Source organism: Calonectris borealis, chromosome W (genome assembly GCF_964195595.1).
Source record: "Calonectris borealis chromosome W, bCalBor7.hap1.2, whole genome shotgun sequence".
In the NCBI taxonomy this organism is placed as follows: Eukaryota; Metazoa; Chordata; class Aves; order Procellariiformes; family Procellariidae; genus Calonectris; species Calonectris borealis.
In genome coordinates, this window is record NC_134351.1 from 11,022,180 (window position 1) to 11,040,055 (window position 17,876).

Sequence of the window (17,876 nt, forward strand, 5' to 3'; positions counted from 1 at the left end):
CTCATTGACAGAGTCATTTAAAACTGGATTGAGCAAATCATATTGTATATAAATAACATACTGAAGGGAACAGTTCTGTACTGGAGGGAATATAGATATGAGAACCTAAAACACCTTTTCCCTTCAGTCTGGAGAGTTTTCAGTGCATTTTCTCCAGGGAAATGCAGGCCAGGTCCTTCAAACATCTCCCACCGTGCACAGGCCCCCAAGGCAGCAATGTATGATGCTTGTGTAGCGCTCAGCCCCTGCATTCAGCTCCCTGGGAGGCTGCATCAGCATAATCACCAACAGGAATAGCCCTGCTGAAGCACTGGCAGTAGGCAGCAAATTCAGTGCTGATTGACCTACAAACTGCAGGACTTTATGGTTACTTATAAATTGGTGAATGCAGCAGCACTTCCAAGAACATCAAACATAGGCATGTTCCCACTACCTCCTGGCTCTGAATTAAGTTGAGATCCCGGGACAGGGTCCACAGAAGGAAAATTGGGCAAGTCAGACAGAAATGGGAACGCCTTCTGCAACAGATTCCCCCATCTGGACAACTGAGAAAGATGAACTCTGGCATACAGATATAAGGCACATTGACTGGTGAGTTTAGGCTCAGCCTATAGAGCCACAAGCCGCCTTCTTTAAATAAAATCCGAGTACTTTGCGGCAAATAATAGATCTGCCTTGATCTTTCAGAAACCTACCTTAGAATCGCTATGTGCAGGTATCTGTGAATTAGAGAAATAAATTATTAAATAAAATTTGACAGCAATTATACTTCAAGTGACCTGCTGCCATCCTTCTCTCCAGTGCATAGTTTCCTTTCATACTTCAGTATACATATGTTTTTTAAAATTATTTAATTGTATTTATATTTTATAGAGGCCTGTCCTGGTTTTGGCTGGGATAGAGTTAAATTTCTTCCTAGTGATGTGTTTTGGATTTAGTATGAGAAGAATGTTGATAACACACTGATGTTTTCAGTTGTTGCTAAGTACCCTGCTAGTCAAGGACTTTTCAGCTTCCCATGCTCTGCCAAGTGCGCAAGAGGCTGGGAGGGAGCATAGCCGGGACAGCTGGCCCAGCTGGCCAACGGGGTATTCCATACCATGTGACGTCATGCTCAGTATATGAATGGTAGGCGTATTCCAGGAAGTACCGATCGCTACTTGGTTATCGGTCAGCGCGGGTGGTGAGCAATTGCATTGTGCATCACTCATTTTGTATATTCTATCATTATCATTATCATTATTATTATTATTGTTATTTTCCCTTCCTTTTCTGTTCTATTAAACTGTCTTTATCTCAACCCATGAGTTTTTCTCACTCTTACCCTTCCGATTCTCTCCCCGTCCCACTGTGGCGGGGGGGGGGGGGGGAGTGAGCAAGCGGCTGTGTGGTGTTTGGCTGCCTGCTGGGTTAAACCACGACAAGGCCATACTTGGGAAATCATTTCGTGATTGCTGTGCCCAAGACGGCCTCCAACCATCACATCACCCACAAGTCCAAGGGGGGAAAAATGCCTGTCAGAAGACTTATATTTTGATATATAAAATGATGCTATAAAAAGATGCTATAAAATATGTCAGATACCAATAATATTTAAAAAATAATTCAATGCATTAAATAGAACTTGAACCAAATTTAGTGAACTCTGGCAGAGTCTTAAATTACACTGCTGCACTAAACAAGCTCTGTGCAAAGCCACAGAAACGGTTGTTGGGTTTTTAATTTGGGTTTTTTTGTTTGTTTTTTTTTTTGTGTTTTTTTTTTACTCCTGCAGAGAAAAAGCAATAGTGATTTCAGCTGCTGTCCATCAGAGTTCCTGACAGGCAGGGGAGGGCAGCTATGAGTTATTTGTGCTACAGCTCTATAGGAACCCCCAGTGGGTGTAGCTTCCATTTCAGCAAGTGTTTCACCTTGTCTGTGCCATACTCATTTTTTTAGTCTTTAAAACTAAGTCCTTAAAAGAGAGGAAAAGGAAATCTTGGCCCAGGCTCCAGACAGACTTTTTTCACTTCCAGAAAGAAATCACATAAAAACATTATTGAACAGATAAAGATAGCATACACAAAACTGACTGAGCTTTCTAGGACTTCATATAAATGAAAAGCAAACACAAGTAGCTCATGGATTTAGACTTGCATCAAAAGAAGTATTAGAAAATTGGGGTGGTGTTTTCTTTTAACTGAAAAAGTGAAAGTATGTGAATAAGAACCCTCCAATGACAGGGTAATGTCTTTTTCATCAAGATTTCCAAGAACTGTGGAGCAATTGAAGATTTCTTACAACATACATTATAAATAATGAGAAACCCCCACAAAACAGATGACTACAGCTATATTATTTAAGGAAACACTTTAAAGAACAGCAGCACTGAAGAATTTTAAATCATAAGCATGGATTGAACAAAAAGAAAAGTGAAGATGATAATGCATATTGGGGTTTAGAAAAATCCATTCCAAGAAGAATTCATTGTTTGCATTGAAGTTTGTGGTAAAATTCCCATTGATTTACAGAGACAAAGAATTAGGCCCAAACAGAATGTTATTTAAAAATCCTGCCTTTAATCAGTTGCACTCAAAGCACCAATGACATCTAGGTAAGAGCCAGTGGCTCACTCACAGAAAGGGTAGTAGTAGAGAGAAATGAAGTTACACACAGCCACACAGAATGACAAATTTTCTGAAATCTTTATCATTTATATCCTGCCACATATCTTTAACTGAACAACATCAAGTTATGGACTGTGGTGGGTTTACCTTGGCTGGCTGCCACACACCCACTCAGCCACTCTCTCACTCCCCTTCCTCAACAGGACAGGGGGAGAAAATAAGATGGAAAAGCTCATGGGTTGAAATAAAGACAGGAAGATCACTTACCAATTACTGTCACGGGCAAAACAGACTTGACTTGAGGAAAATTATTTTAATTTATTGCCAATTAAAATAGATTTGGATGGTGAGAAACAAAGACAAATTAAAACAACACCTTCTCCCCACCCCTTTTTCCCAGGCTCAACTTCACTCCTTCATTCCTGACTTCTCTATTTCCCCACACCCCGAGCAATGCAGGGGGGATGGGAAACGGGGGATTTAGGTCAGTCCATAACAGTTCTTCTCTGTCACTCCTTCCTCCTCATACTTTTCCCCTGCTCCAGCATGGGCTCTCTATGGGCTGCAGTTCCTTCAGGAAATATTCACCTGCTCCAGCATGGGGTCTTCCATAGGCTGCAGTGTGGATATCTGCTCTGGAGTGGTCTCCTTTATGAGCTGCAGGGAAATATCTACTTCACCGTGATCTCTTCTAAAACTTCCACAGGATTCAGGGGAATCAGTGCCTGGAGCACCTCCTCCCCCTCCTTCTTCTCTGACCTTGGTGTTTCTCACACTTTTTTCCTCACTCCTCACTCTGCTGTGCAATGTTTTGCCCTTTCTTAAATATGTTTTCACAAAGGCACCATCAGCTTCATTGATTGGCTCAGCTTTGGCCTACAGTGGATCCGTTGCCAAGCTGGCTGAAACCGGCTGTGACCATCACGGGGCAGCCTCTGGCCTCTTCTCACAGAGGTGTTAGGGAATTTTTATGGTACCCCTTGAGGCAAATTAAACACACGTTTGTGCTTAAATATATATAAAAAAATATTAATGAACGATGCACTGGACAGAGTTCTACTGCCATAAGCAGTTCTACAAGGAGCCTGCAAAGATGCATCACAAGCAGATTCCTTATATACACTTGCACCAGCACCAATCCTGTGAGCGGTTGCCCAGGGTTGCATGGGGCACCTCAGCATGGCCTTGAGTCCATCCCCCAGCACCAGCTCTGCTGCCTAAAGGTGGTCCCTGAGTGATCCCTGCATTCCAGGATGGCTACAAGACAATGCTGAGGCTGTTTCTTATCTCATCAGCAAGGGAAACTTCACTCCCTTACAGGGAGTCCTTCTGTCTCTGGCATTCCCGCTTCCAGCCAGTTTAACCACTTCTTGCAGTTGGGCCTTCTTGCCCTCCATGCCAGATCATTCCTTGGTCAGGAATTACCACTGCTGAGCAATTACAATTTGAATTTCCCCTTCAAAGCCCGCCCCCCAAACCTTGCCACATAAACCCAATACAGGGAGGAAGTAAAAATTCAACTGCATGAAGACTATACCTCAACTCCAATAAACTATCAAATGCCACAATATTTACTACAGTCAAAGCTAAGACAACATCCAAAAAACACATGACCAAATTTTGAAGTCATATAACGCAAGATCAATTTCAAAATACTAGCAGACAAGAGAAGGACACCATTACTGACCAGTACAGCTCTGAAAAATTAAAAAGATATAAACTATTTAAAATATTATTATAGACCATTTGAAGGCCTCAGCATTTTCCTTTTCCAAAATGGAAGTTTCCAAGGTAAAGCAGTTTTAGTTGTTAAATCCTAAACATGTTAAAAAAAAAACCAAACAAAACCAAAACAAAACAAACCCCAAAACCCTACACATCCTACACTCAGAAAAGTTACATTTTTCAAAAAATGTCCGTTTCTGGTTGTCCCTTCCCTAATCATTCCAATTTAATTTCACTTTTTAATTTTGCAAAGAAAAGAATGTTTCCCATTTATTTAAAATATTCATTCCTAATGGTGTATGGATGTTTACTTATGAAACTGTGGAACTCAGTAACACTTAAGTTATGGGGTTTAAGTGACCTTCAGTAGAAAATAAGCTTTTAAATCACATGCACTCATTTAACTACTTAACAAACATTTGGTCTTTAATAAGACCACTGCCTTTATAGCTGGAAGTCAAGTGAAAAATGAAATTTTCTTCTCTCAGTAACATTACCATCAAGCTGATACAAGGTCTTTCTGATTATTCTTTCCAGGCTTTCACAAAAAGGACAGAAAAAAGCTTCATCTCAAAAATCAAAACACCCACACACCATGCTACAAAAGATGCCATAAATGGGAGAGAAGATAAGCAAGAGAGGTCATTTGACGCTGTAAATAAAGACACAACACCCCTCTGAAAGACGTCATACTCTCACATTAATTACCCAGAACAGCAGCTTTGTTCCAATAACCAGACACTTAAAAGAAAGCACTCTCTAAGCACTACTAGCTCTGCACTCAAGCCTTCATGTATGAATCTGACTCCAAAACAGATAAATCAGTGTCCTGGTTTCGGCTGGGATAGAGTTAAATTTCTTCCTAGTGCTGTGTTTTGTATTTAGTATGAGAAGAATGTTGATAACACACTGATGTTTTCAGTTGCTGCTAAGTACCCTGGTAGTCAAGGACATTCAGCTTCCATGCTCTGCCAAGTGCACAAAAGGCTGGGAGGGAGCATAGCTGGGACAGCTGGCCCAGCTGGCCAATGGGGTATTCCATACCATGTGACGTCATGCTCAGTATATGAATGGGAGGCGTGATCCAGGAAGTAGCGATTGCTACTTGGTTATCGGTCAGCACGGGTGGTGAGCAATTGCATTGTGCATCACTCATTTTGTATATTCTATCATCATCATCATCATCATCATCATCATCATCATCATTATTGTTATTATTATTATTATCCCTTTTCTGTTCTATTAAACTATCTTTATTTCAACCCATGAGTTTTTCTCACTCTTACCCTTCCAATTCTCTCCCCGTCCCACTGTGGCAGCGGGGGAGTGAGCGAGTGGCTGCGTGGTGTTTGGCTGCCTGCCAGGTTAAACCACGACCATCAGGCATCAAGTACTAATAAAACTAGCCTTTCACTGAAGGTTAAACTACCTTCCTAGCTATGAAGAAAAAAATATTTAACATCTCCACATATTTTTAAGCAACGGCAAAAAAAAAACCAAAAAAAACCCCTCAGTAATTTGAAGTTTGAGGCTCACAGATCACTGGTGCTAATCATGATGTGCAATTTAGAAGAGCTGAAAATTTGAGCATTCAGGTTCAGATTGGTTTTTGTTTGATATTTGTTTCCAAAGTCCACAATTCCCTCCCTTCTGAATTGGTAACCTGTTTGATTATATTTCTGTGTATCAAGTAAATTGATAAAGGGGATCACTTCTCCCAAAACAGCTTAAAAAAAATACTTGTAAAAATATTATATTCACTGATGGGCAAGACACATACGCCTTGAAAGTGACATTAAAAAAGAAAAAAAATTCACCTTATTTCATACCTATGAACCCTAATCATCATCATCATCAGGAAATGGTAAAGTAAAGCAGTTGTATACAGAAAATTACTGTGCACAGAGTTTTTGACAAGAGCTTGTAGAATCCTTGTACGACTGCAAAATTTAAAACTCGGGGCATAAGAATTTCAACAGGACAATCTGCCTTTAACATTTGCTACAGTGTTTTACACAAATTTCCTTCTTCTTAAATACCCATGTAAACTTCCATTTCTGAGGCCAAGCTCCTCTTAAGAATTTAGTAAGAGCAAAGTTGAAAATATGCACTCCACGGTGTTCAACAAAATAACCTTCTGTGTCCCAGCCATCAATAGGTAGATAATCTAATTTTATTTAGAAAAAAAAATTAAAGTTCCTGTGGACTTTGGCACAATGAAATACAAAGCAAGAGAGGTACAGCAGGAGGAGAAGAAAAAAAAAAATGTGTTAGAAAACACCAAGAAGGTAAAGTATGAGGGGGGGGAAACCAAATGAGATTTAGTAAGTTAATGTTTTAAATTTTTTTTAAATATGTAAGTTGATAACATTTCAAAATAACAAGGAATGGAGAGAAGAGAAGAGAAGAGAAGAGAAGAGAAGAGAAGAGAAGAGAAGAGAAGAGAAGAGAAGAGAAGAGAAGAGAAGAGAAGAGAAGAGAAGAGAAGGAGAATATTTCAGTTGGAAGGGACCTACAACGATCATCTAGTCCAACTGCCTGACCAATTCAGAGCTGACCAAAAGTTACAGCATGTTAGTAAGGGCACTGTCCAAATGCCTCTTAAACACTGAGAGGCATGGGGCATCGACCACCTCTCTAAGAGGCCTGTTCCAGTGTTTGACTATTCTCTCGGTAAAGAAATGTTTCCTAATGTCAAGTCTGAACCTCCCCTGGTGCAGCTTTGAACCATTCCCATGCATCCTGTCACTGGATACCAGGGAGAAGAGATCAGCACCTCCCTCTCCTCTTCCCCTCCTGAGGAAGCTGCAGAGACCAATGAGGTCACCCCTCAGCCTCCTTTTCTCCAAACTAGACAAACCCAAAATCCTTAGTCGCTCCTCATAGGACATTTCTTCCAGCCCCTTCACCAGCTTTGTTGCCCTCCTCTGGATGCATTCAAGGACCTTCACATCCTTCTTAAATTGTGGGGCCCAGAACTGCACACAGTACTCAAGGTGAGGCCGCACCAACGCTAAATAGAGAGGGATAATCACCTCTTTTGACCAGCTGGTTATGCTGTGTTTGATGCACCCCAGGAAGCGGTTTGCCCTCTTGGCTGCCAGGGCACACTGCTGACTCACATTGAGCCTGCTGTCAACCAGCACCCCCAGATCCCTTTCTGCAGGGCTGCTCTCCAGCCACTCCACTCCCAATCTATACTTGTGCCCGGCATTACTCCGTCCCAGGTGCAGAATCCGGCATTTGGACTTGTTAAATTTCATGCCATTGATGATGGCCCAATGCTCCAATCTATCCAGATCCCTCTGCAAGGTCTCTTGTCCCTCGAGAAAGTCAACAGCACCTCCCAGTTTAGTATCATCAGCCAACTTACTAAGGGTGCATTCAACTCCTGCATCCAGATCACTGATAAAAATATTGAACAGAACTGGCCCTGGACTTGAGCCCTGAGGAACATTGCTAGTGACTGGGTCGCCAGCCAGATGTTGTTATTTTTAAATAAGAACATGGATATTGTTATTTTTAAATAGGACAGATTTGTTTTAGGTCTTAAAAACTGCATTGTTTGGTAGTATATGTACTTTTCACTCTAGTCAGCGAATGTAATTTTTGGGAGAGATAAACATGTAAAAGTAATTTCCAAACTACTCCCAGTTTTATAATCAAAAATATTTTCAAAAAGTATTCAAAAATTTTGAATACTTTTGTTGATTCATAATATTCAAAAAAATCATTTTTTTCTCTCAACTGTTTCAAATTAGTTACAAAATTGTTCACAAGAGTGTAGAATAGGTTCATTATTTTCAAATTTCTTCTTCTCAAAAGTATTAGAGTGTTTAAGAAAAGTTATCTCTAAGTAAAGACCAGACACTGAAAAAACAAAATCTGTCCAAACAGTGAAAACTTTACTGAACTGAACTAATGAAAACCAGAAGAAACAGAATTTGCAACTTTACACTACAGTACTTGCTCACACTGTTATCTCTGTGCATGGGTACACAGCATGTGGATGTAAATAATATCGACTTAATATACATGACTTAATTCTAGTTCAACAAATTAACAGGCCACCTGCACTTTTTTTTTTTAATGTAGAGAACTTGAATATGTAAATACTTCAAATCTATGAATACTGGATGTATTGGGTCTGGCTGGGATGGAGCTAACTTTCCCCACAGCAGCCCTCATAGTGCTGTGCTTTGTATTTGTAGCTAGAACAGCGTTGATAACACACCAATGCTTTGGCTACTGCTGAGCAGTGCTCGCACAGCATCAAGGCTGTCTCTCCAACCCTCCCTGCCCCAAAAGGCCAGTAGGCTGGGGGTGGGCAAGAGGTTGGGAGGGGACATAGCCAGGACAGCTGACCCAAACTGACCAAAGGGCTATTCCATACCATATGATGTCATTCTCAGCAATAAAACCTAAGAGAAAGGAGGAGGAGGGGAGGGGGCATTCATTATTCAGGCATTTGTCTTCCAAAGCAACCACTACAAGTCCTGAGGCCCTACTTCCCAGGAAGTGGCTGGACATTGCCTGCTGATGGGAAGCAGAGAATAAAATCTTTTGTTTTCCTTTGCTTCCGTGCGCAGTGTTTGCCTTTCTTTGCTAAACTGCCTTTATCTCGACCCACAAGTTTTTCATCTTATTTTCTCCCCCTGTCCTGCTGAGGAGGGGGAGTGACAAGAGCGAGTTGGTGGGCACCTGGCAGCCAGCCAAGGTCAACCCACCACACTGGATTTTCTTAAGATATTTACCAATCATAATAAGGTATTGTAAGTTTCAATGGGGGCTTGTTTCTCTTACTAACTGCAGCAGTCATGTTTCTGACCACAACTAGTCTAAAACATTATAGAAATTCTATTGAAACTCACAGTAATATTGTCACTAAGAGGGAACTTTATATTGGTCCATGCTTGTGACTTCACACCCACAAACTGATAGCAACATTGTTTTTACAACAGAATCACAGCTAGCCAAAGATCAAACTTTGTGCCACAGTACTCAATGGCTTAAAACTCATGGTTCCTCACAACTGAAAGGGGAAAAAAAAAGTCAAATTTGTTAATAAAAGAAAAAATTTGCAAAAATATATGGTTTTATGACCAATAAAATGCTGAATTATTTGAACAAGACCCTCATAGCGTCATAGTCCAATACTCTGACCAGGTTCTTTTAGATATTCCACACGAGGAGGTTTTAATGTTTAATACGAAATTTACTTATTTGAAGATATTTGGCATTACATGGGATTTTGATTTAGCAGTGATGCAGCAATATACTGAAATCACAACACAAGCACAATATAGTAATTGAAATATACAGTTGGATCACAATACAAATGTGATTCCCGTTACTGATCTCTATATGTGCACCATCACGACGCTGGGTCTCCCCAGTCGCCAGGAGGGAATACATGGGTTGTAGCCAGCTCAAACCCGTTGCTCTCTGCAAAGTTAATTTGGTTGTTCGCTCAGTTTTTATACTCGATGTTGGGCTGAGCCACGTATACATCCTCATCCCCCCCCTTCGCCCGCTGGTCTGGCTGGCTCAGGAAGATAATACTCTGTATTGATTAACTCAGGGAAGGCCATTTACACAACCAGTTGACCCACTCAAATAATATAGCTGTTTATCTAAAACAAAAGACACACACTCCTACCCCCCACCCCCCCACCCCCCGGTCTCCCTCTGTGTTGAGCTGAGTTCAGCTTCCTTTACACTTTCTACATTCTTTTCTGAGCTTCATGAGCACATCAGCCTTACCCATCTCCTCTGAGCCTTCTTCCATTGTAAGGATTCATTGATTGTTCACATATAGGTTTAAGCCAGACAGAAAAACTGAACAAAACCTGGAAATTTTCAGGAAGGCAAACTGAAATCTGAGTCTAGTTAATTATTGATGATCCCACATACGATACAGAAAACATTATATTATTAACTTCATAGATGTATATGAAACTATAAGGAACTGAACATACAAACGGCAATGAATAGAAATCAAACTGGATTTGAGTCATTTATGCACACACTGCAGAGGCAAATCACATGCCAGATTTCATTTTCCCCACTGTTTCTAAACCTATTTTTGCTGTAACCAGGATATAAAATTCTGTAGTGAGAAAGGGTACTAATTCCAGTAACATGAATCAGTAGCAGACTGACTCTTGGTGTAAATGTTCAAAAGCACATTCATTATGTGCAGCAGTAAATGAAATAAACTGCTGAAACTGTAGAGGATAAGTTTAGAAAAAGGCAATTTATCTGAGAAACATCTCTACATCTTTGTATAGTGCTTGAAAAAATATCTTTAGGAAGAAAAATAAGAAAAGAAATTGTTATATTTACAAATTTAACAACTTACTGAAAACAAATTATTCAAATGCCCCTGCAGTTAAACTCTACCCCATTTAATAAGTATTTATAACAGATAAAAAGCATTTTAGCAGCCTTAAATTCACATAACAACTTCAGAAAATAATAATTTAGGTAACCTAATTGAAGCAGTAGATACAATACCTATTATTCCATACTGCTCGCTTCTGTAATTCTAAACAATGAAGACTTGTTGCTTAGGAGTTAGGTAACTAGCAAGTGTTGTGTTTGCAGGTGTGTAGAAATGTAACTAGTATAAACTGTGTATCCTGGAAGCATTGTTAGACTCTAGTGAAGATCAACCTTGGAAACGAGAACCATAAACAAACGTGGTCCAGACATGGCTCGGAGACAAATCTCAACCTTATAAGGAAAGAAAGGAACGGGTTCATGAAGAGTTCACTACCCTACCGAACCAAAAACGCATTGTTGTTCTGCTTGTAGTATAGGAAAACAATGTTTAAAACTAGGAGAAGAGGAAGAAGATATACAGATGTTGGTGGCACCGAGTAAAAATGAAAATTCTGAAAGTGGAATAAGAGGAAGTAACACATTTAGTCCAGTGGCTGGCAGAACTAGGACCCAACAGGGGTCTGTTTTGTTAGCACCCCTTCGTCAGGCTGTGGGCCCAAGGGGGGAACCAGTATTTGTGAAGGTACCTTTTACGACTTCTGCTTTAATGAATTGGAAAGAACTAGCAGGGTCATATAGAGAAAATCTTGAAAAGGTGTATAGATCTTTTAGGACAATTATTAAAAATCATAATCCAGATTAGCAAGATATTCAAGTTCTTTTAAATAATTTGTTCATTCCTGAAGAAAAGAGGGTGGTATTGGAAAAAGCTAATATGGAAAATGAAAGAATAAATGCAAGAGAAGGTCCTGCTCATTTTATGCCGACCCAAGAACCAAACTGGAACCCTAACAGCAGTGATGGGAAATTAATGATAAAACAGTATCAGCAATTGATTTTATATGGGGTGAAAAATGGAATATCCTGTCCAAAGAATTTAGCAAAACTAACCCAGGTAATTCAAGGGAAAACAGAAGATCCATCCACCTTCTATGAACGCTTATGTGAGGCGGCTAAACTGGCAATATTTACTACTTTCTTTGTTGGACAAGCAGCCCCTGATATTCGCAAAAAGCTGCAGAAAGTGGATGGTATTACAGGGATGACCATATCACAGTTGATTGAGATTGCCTATAAAGTTTATAATAACAGAGAAGAAGAAAAGAAAAACCAGGAGAAAGAAAAAATAAAAGATAGGAAACAGAAAGCTGCTATTCTTGCGGCTGCTTTTGTGAATGCCCAAGGACCTGCTGGAAGTAGAGGCAGAGGATATTTGAGAAGTAGAGGCAGAGGGTACTTGAGGGGTGTCCCGGTTTCGGCTGGGATAGGGTTAAATTTCTTCCTAGTGCTGTGTTTTGGATTTAGTATGAGGAGAATGTTGATAACACACTGATGTTTTCAGTTGTTGCTAAGTGCCCTCCTAGTCCAAGGACAGCTCCCATGCCTACTGACTGAGCTAGGTACACAAGATGGGAGGGAACATAATCAGGACAGCCAGCCCAGCTGGCTAATGGGGTATTCCATACCATGTAACGTCATGCTCAGTATATGAATGGTAGGCGTGATCCAGGAAGTACCGATCGCTACTTGGTTATCGGTCAGCGCGGGTGGTGAGCAATTGCATTGTGCATCGCTCATTTTGTATATTCTATCATTATTTATTATCATTATTTTCCCTTTTCTGTTCTATTAAACTCTCTTTATCTCAACCCACGAGTTTTTCTCACTCTTACCCTTCCGATTCTCTCCCCGTCCCACTGAGGGGGTGGGGGGAGTGAGTGAGCGGCTGTGTGGTATTTGGCTGCCTGCCAGGTTAAACCACAACAGTCCTTTTTGGCACCCAATGTGGGGCTCGAAGGGTTGAGATAACGATAGATCTGACCAAAAGCGTGTTAAGGCAAAATTGTTATAAGCATTCATTATATTGATTGGTCACAATGTTGATTTATTGGCTCTCAAAGTTGTGGGGCTGGCTCTCAATGTTGGGTCATGTAATACCTTGCTTGCAGTATATGTTCCCTCTTGTGCTGTTTATCATTATTCAGAACTGGGCCAAGGTTATCATTTTGCTGCTGTTTTATGAGGTGATAAAATCATTGGTCGCAAGTCTAATCTGGTATCTGTAGTCGGCACTGCCGTCATTTCTGTACCTCGGGAACCACCTCTTAGAAATTATTGGTAATGGCACTTTTTTCTCCTCGGAGAATGAATTTAAGGGGGAGACAGGATGGGACACTCTCTCCCACTTGTTCATCTTCCCTTCCATATCGTCAGAAACTCCTTTTTCTTCTGTCCTCTTCACAAAGATGTCCACAATATTCCCTGAGAATTTTGAATATCCTTGGGATGTTCAAACAAGCATGTTCCTATTGCTACTATGTCTCCTGAATGTGGTTCAGGCCTTGTTTAGGGTTAAACAACTATTCAGGAATACTGTCCAGAGATCAACCCTCAGAAACAAGAAAAGAGGGAGGGCAAGCAGCGGTGCCTCATCGGGGCGGGAGGAGCAGTGAGTCTCGGGGGCAGCTACAGACACTGTGGCTACTCAAAACCCCACAACAGGCACTGCGGCTACTTCAATCCCCACGACAACCCCTGTGGCTACTCAAACCCCGGCAACAGTCACCGTAGCTTCTCCAACCACTGCAATAGGCACTGCAGCCACTCAAACTCCGGCAACAGGCACTACAGTTACTCCAACCCCCATGACAAGCACTGCAGCTACCCAAACCCCAGCAACAGGTACTACAGCTGAACCAGAGGACCAACCCTTGCTGGTATCCATTGCCCCTGTACAGAAGAGGAAATCTTGGAAGCGGAGATCAGGTCGTTTAGAAAGGGATGATGGAAAAGCAGGGCCATCACGAGGAGGGCAGGAGGAAGAGGAAGAACTCATAAACGAGATGGAAACCAACCGATCCCTATCCCTGAGTGAGTTGCGAGATATGTGGAAAGATTTCAGCCGTCGTCCAGGCGAGCATATTGTTACCTGGCTGCTCCGATGCTGGGATAATGGGGCCAGTAGCCTGGAATTAGAGGGGAAAGAAGCCAGACAGCTGGGATCCCTTGCCAGGGAAGGAGGCATTGACAAAGCAATTGGAAAAGGGACACAGGTCCTCAGCCTCTGGAGGCGACTACTGTCAGGCGTGAAGGAAAGGTATCCCTTCAAGGAAGATGTTATATATCGCCCAGGCAAATGGACCACTATGGAGAGAGGTATCCAGTACTTGAGAGAACTAGGCGTGCTGGAGGTGGTTTATAGTGACCTGGACAACAACCAAACGGCCAAAGATCCAGATGACGTCCAGTGCACGCAACAAATGTGGCGGAAGTTGGTACGGAGCGCACCAGCATCGTATGCCAGTTCATTGGCAGTACTGTCCTGGGCAGAGGAAGAAGCACCCCATTGTGACTGGCCCAGAGGCTCCGTGCATCCTTGGCATAGACTACCTCAGGAGAGGGTATTTCAAGGACCCAAAAGGGTACCGGTGGGCTTTTGGTATAGCTGCCTTGGAGACAGAGGAAATTAAACAGCTGTCCACCTTGCCTGGTCTCTCGAAGGATCCTTCTGTTGTGGGGTTATTGAGGGTTGAAGAACAACAGGTACCAATCGCTACCACAACAGTGCACCGGCGACAATATCGCACCAACCGAGATTCCCTGATCCCCATCCATGAGCTGATTCGTCGACTGGAGAGCCAAGGAGTGATCAGCAAGACTCGCTCACCCTTTAACAGTCCCATATGGCCAGTGCGAAAGACTAATGGAGAGTGGAGACTAACAGTAGACTATCGTGGCCTGAACGAAGTCACGCCGTCACTGAGTGCTGCCGTGTCGGACATGCTAGAGCTTCAGTACGAACTGGAGTCAAAGGCAGCCAAGTGGTACGCCACAATTGACATTGCTAATGCATTCTTCTCAATCCCTTTGGCAGCAGAGTGCAGGCCACAGTTTGCTTTCACTTGGAGGGACGTCCAGTACACCTGGAACCGACTGCCCCAGGGGTGAAAACACAGCCCTACCATTTGCCATGGACTGATCCACACCGCACTGGAACAGGGTGAGGCTCCAGAACACCTGCAATACATTGATGACATCATTGTGTGGGGTGACACAGCAGAAGTTTTTGAGAAAGGCAAGAGAATAATTCAAATCCTTCTGAAGGCCGGCTTTGCCATAAAACAAAGTAAGGTCAAGGGACCTGCACAGGAGATCCAGTTTTTAGGAATAAAATGGCAAGATGGACGTCGTCAGATCCCAATGGATGTGATCAACAAAATAACAGCCATGTCCCCACCAACTAGCAAAAGGGAAACACAAGCTTTCTTAGGCGTTGTGGGCTTTTGGAGAATGCATATTCCAGATTACAGCCTGATTGTAAGCCCTCTCTATCAAGTGACTCAGAAGAAGAACGATTTCAAATGGGGCCCTGAGCAACAACAAGCCTTTGAACAAATTAAGCAGGAGATAGTTCATGCAGTAGCCCTTGGGCCAGTCCGGGCAGGACAAGATGTAAAGAATGTGCTCTACTCCGCAGCCGGGGAGAATGGTCCTACCTGGAGCCTCTGGCAGAAAGCACCAGGGGAGACTCGAGGTCCACCCTTAGGGTTCTGGAGTCGGGGATACAGAGGATCTGAGGCCCGCTACACTCCAACTGAGAAGGAGATATTGGCAGCATATGAAGGGATTCGAGCTGCTTCGGAAGTGGTTGGTACTGAAGCACAGCTCCTCCTGGCACCCCGACTGCCGGTGCTGGGCTGGATGTTCAAAGGGAGGGTCCCCTCTACACATCATGCAACCGATGCTACGTGGAGTAAATGGGTCGCCCTGATCACACAATGGGCCCGAATAGGAAACCCCAGTCGCCCAGGAATCTTGGAGGTGATCACGAACTGGCCAGAAGGCAAAGATTTTGGAATATCCCCAGAGGAGGAGGTGACGCGTGCTGAAGAGGCCCCACTGTATAACAAACTACCAGAAAATGAGAAGCAATATGCCCTGTTCACTGATGGGTCCTGTCGCCTTGTGGGAAAGCATCGGAGGTGGAAAGCTGCTGTATGGAGTCCTATATGCCAAGTTGCAGAAACTGCTGAAGGAGAAGGTGAATCGAGTCAGTTTGCAGAGGTGAAAGCCATCCAGCTGGCCTTGGACATTGCTGAACGAGAAAAATGGCCAGTACTTTATCTCTATACTGACTCATGGATGGTGGCAAATGCCCTGTGGGGGTGGCTGCAGCAGTGGAAGCAGAACAACTGGCAGCGCAGAGGTAAACCCATCTGGGCTGCCGCATTGTGGCAAGATATTGCTGCCCGAGTAGAGAACCTGACTGTAAAAGTACGTCATGTAGATGCTCACGTACCCAAGAGTCAGGCCACTGAAGAACATCAAAACAACCAGCAGGTGGACCAGGCTGCTAAGATTGAAGTGGCTCAGGTGGAACTGGACTGGCAACATAAGGGTGAATTATTTATAGCTCGGTGGGCCCATGATGCCTCAGGCCACCAAGGAAGAGATGCAACATATAGATGGACTCGTGATCGAGGGGTGGACTTAACCATGGACACTATTGCACAGGTTATCCATGAATGTGAAACATGCGCTGCAATCAAGCAAGCCAAGCGAGTAAAGCCTCTTTGGTATGGGGGACGAGGGTTGAAATATAAATATGGGGAGGCCTGGCAGATTGATTATATCACACTCCCACAAACCCAGCACGGCAAGCGCTATGTGCTCACCATGGTGGAAGCAACCACCGGCTGGCTAGAAACATACCCTGTGCCCCATGCCACTGCCCGGAACACCATCCTGGGCCTTGAAAAGCAAGTCCTATGGCGACATGGCACCCCAGAAAGAATTGAGTCAGGCAACGGGACTCACTTCCAAAACACCCTCATAGACACCTGGGCCAAAGAGCATGGCATTGAGTGGGTCTATCACATCCCCTACCATGCACCAGCCTCCGGGAAAATCGAACGATACAACGGGCTGCTAAAGACAACACTGAGGGCAATGGGCGGTGGGACATTCAAGCATTGGGACACACATTTAGCAAAGGCCACCTGGTTAGTCAACACCAGGGGATCTGTCACTCGAGCTGGCCCTGCCCAATCCAAACCCTTACGTGCTGTAGATGGAGATAAAGTCCCTGTCGTGCACATAAGAAATATGCTGGGGAAGACAGTCTGGGTTACTCCTGCCTCTGGCAAGGGAAAACCCATCCGTGGGATTGCTTTTGCTCAAGGACCTGGGTGCACTTGGTGGGTGATGCGAAAGGATGGGGAAGTCCGGTGTGTACCTCAAGGGGATTTGATTTTGGGTGAAAATAGCCAATGAACTGAATTTTATGATGTCAATTCTTATATGATATTGTATATCATTATTTCTATGGTTGCTATCAATGGTATAGCAGTGAAAATCACCCAGATTAATGAAGAATGAACTAACTCCGATGAAACTGAGCAAAGTGCAACGATGATAGAACTGAACGAGTGCAGCAGTACCGAAATAAGAACTGGCTTCAGGATGCAACAGCCCAACACCACACACCATCTTTCTGGCCCTGAAAGACTGTTATGACAGATGGAGCCCAAAGTTGTGGACTAAATGAACTCAATGGACATTTGTATATATTTATGTATATATATGTATGTATATGTATTATATGTATATATGTATGTATATGTTTTATATATGTATATATATAAAAAAGATACTGGTGATTAATTGAAATGTATCGAAAAATGTGAGACCTAAGCATAACGTAAATGGTATGGAACAAGGGGTGGATACTGCCCCGGTTTCGGCTGGGATAGGGTTAAATTTCTTCCTAGTGCTGTGTTTTGATTTAGTATGAGGAGAATGTTGATAACACACTGATGTTTTCAGTTGTTGCTAAGTGCCCTCCTAGTCCAAGGACAGCTCCCGTGCCTACTGACTGAGCTAGGTACACAAGATGGGAGGGAACATAATCAGGACAGCCAGCCCAGCTGGCCAATGGGGTATTCCATACCATGTGACATCGTGCTCAGTATATGAATGGTAGGCGTGATCCAGGAAGTACCGATCGCTACTTGGTTATCGGTCAGCGCGGGTGGTGAGCAA

General features: G+C 43.0%; 1 protein-coding gene across 23 annotated transcripts in view; it reads right to left on the reverse strand.

Moving 5' to 3' along the window:
- LOC142074915 (amyloid-beta A4 precursor protein-binding family A member 1-like) overlaps nt 1–17,876 on the reverse strand; it is a 278,116-nt gene that overhangs the window by 83,882 nt on the left and 176,358 nt on the right. Inside the window, exon 2 of one of the 23 annotated variants that reach the window (XM_075135899.1) lies at nt 9,686–9,776. The exons of 20 other annotated variants lie outside the window; for them this stretch is intronic. The gene's annotated coding sequence lies outside the window, so the exon portion shown is untranslated. Of the gene's footprint in view, nt 1–3,194; nt 3,219–9,685; nt 9,777–15,331; nt 15,430–17,876 lie in introns of those variants that run through there. 2 more of the 23 variants (XM_075135896.1, XM_075135904.1) reach the window with 2 other exon arrangements.